The sequence below is a fragment of the Schistocerca serialis genome, chromosome 8 (genome assembly GCF_023864345.2).
Source record: "Schistocerca serialis cubense isolate TAMUIC-IGC-003099 chromosome 8, iqSchSeri2.2, whole genome shotgun sequence".
In the NCBI taxonomy this organism is placed as follows: Eukaryota; Metazoa; Arthropoda; class Insecta; order Orthoptera; family Acrididae; genus Schistocerca; species Schistocerca serialis.
This window is the reverse complement of record NC_064645.1, coordinates 343364888-343367014: the sequence shown is the minus strand read 5'-3', so window position 1 is coordinate 343367014 and position 2127 is coordinate 343364888. Positions and strand designations below refer to the sequence as shown.

Here is a 2127-nt window from a genome sequence, read left to right as displayed (position 1 = left end):
TTTCTTAGGTATTACGCTACCGGTTTCGAAGTCTAAAGCTCGATCTTCAGGAGCCACCAACGGGTTACTTTCGTTAGTCTGGTGCTGTGTGGATGCACCGTGCTGTTTTATATATGTACACTGCAATTCCTGTTACGTATGTTATTCTAACCCTCAGTAAGAAAATTTTGTGCTAAGATCTTATGGGTCCCTAAGCCTAAACACTACTTAATCTAACTTTAACTTATGATATGAACAACACACACCTATGCCCGAGGCAGGACTCTAGCTTCCGATGGGGGAAGCCTCACGGGGCGTGACAAGGTGCCTTTGATTAAGATTTTTATACTTAGACTGTTACGACGATTCTGTTCATGATTACCGAGCGTAATTGTAGACATCATTCTCCTGCCACATTTCACCTATTGTCCTCTTACAGCTCAATTTTTAGATATATTTCTTTATACTGTACGGGTCGCCTATTTTATTTGTAGTTTTACTTTTACCTTTTTATTCGCATGCATTCTGTCACGCTGACTGGCAGACATTTTTATGCAGTATTGTATTTGTTCTTGTATTTTTAGTTCTATTTCGTAGCGATCTTGCGAACCACACTAATGTAAGCAGACGGACCAGTCAGCTATTTCCCGCAGTTTTTCCGATACCTGTTTCACCGTAGGTGCCTATTCTTCAACATCCTCCTTATCCTTCAGATGTGGCGACAGAAAACTTTTTCTGTTTTCTCGCCGTAGAATTGCCTTGAAAGTAGGTATGGGAAAAACAGACGGTTTAAAATCGATACCAGCATTTCAGTTCGTAATAAACGGTAGTTTTCGGTATTTGTTTACTCTAGCCTGTAACTGTTTCCCTTTATTTTTGACTGATAGCCGAGAAGAAGAACCGAAGTATCACTTAGCCACAGCAACAGTGCTAAAATTTTCGTTTTTAAATAAACCGTTATTAAAATAGAAGTAATTTTATACTTTAAATTTGCGTTATTTTGAAATATTGTGTTGTTACAGAAAATGGCAAAAGCTATCAGTGCTGTTTTAATAACAATGCTGACAAAAAAGATTAACAAACATGGCATAAGAATTGGTACAGGATTGCTGAGACAATGAAGTCCCTGAAACTTCGTGGCAGATTAAAACTGTGTGCCGGACCGACAATCGAACTCGGGACCTTTGCCTTTCGCGGGCAAGTGGTCTACCACCTGAGCTACCCAAGCACAAATCACGCCCCATCCTCACAGTAGGAGACGATGTACTGGCGGAATTGAAGCTGTTAGGACGGAGGGTGAGTTGTGTTTGGGTAGCTCAGTTGGTAGAGCACTTGCCCGCGAAAGGCAAAGGTCCCGAGTTCGAGTCTCGGTCCGACACACAGTTTTAATCTGCCAGGAAGATTCATATCAGCTCACACTCCGCTGCAGAGTGAAAATCTCATTCTGGAATAAAGTCCCTGGTGGCGCGTGTCGTGCCTGAAGGTACGCGTATGAAAGCAGGGAGCAGGACTTGTTCTACAAGCTAGTCTCTCGCTGTCGTCGCCAGACATCCACTGTATTGTAGAGTGACACCAACACTGGTCTGGAAATATTTTTATGAAGTGACGTAACAAGGAATTACAACTCTTCAATTTCTGCCATTTCTGTGAAATAATAAAAGAGGAACTAAATTATGGTAGTAATAATAAATTAAAAGCTAAACAACTAATCATTTATAATGCACAGTGAAAACAGAAAATAGTTGATCTGCAGCGGTGTCTACTAATGAACCTTTATCTGCTTGTAGCCGTTGAAAACGGAAAAATTGACACGAAAAATATACTTCTTTAACCTGAATTTTCGCCCTTATTCGTAGTGCCCAAATACTGATATGATCCCTGATAACAGCATGATTTTCGAGCAGAGTTTCAGAACATTAGAATGAAGAAAAGAATACTAATGATTTTTTCTTGTATTTATCCACTTACCACTTTTCCAGAATTGCATCGAACGATGGATGGACGAAGTTTTCTTTTCTTTGCCTATTTGATTTATTATTTTTTTTATTCTATGTATCTTGAAACAGTCAAAAGTTTTCAATCACTGTTCGATTTCTACGTTTATTAAAGAAAACAACTGCAAAAAAATTATTTACTTCAGAAGCCGTT

General features: G+C 39.3%; 1 non-coding gene across 1 annotated transcript; it reads left to right on the top strand.

Moving 5' to 3' along the window:
• Nucleotides 1–1284: 1284 nt before the first annotated feature.
• Nucleotides 1285–1359, top strand: Trnas-cga (transfer RNA serine (anticodon CGA)). The gene has a single exon. It is a non-coding gene; the product is annotated as a tRNA-Ser (tRNA).
• The last annotated feature ends 768 nt before the right edge of the window (nucleotides 1360–2127 follow it).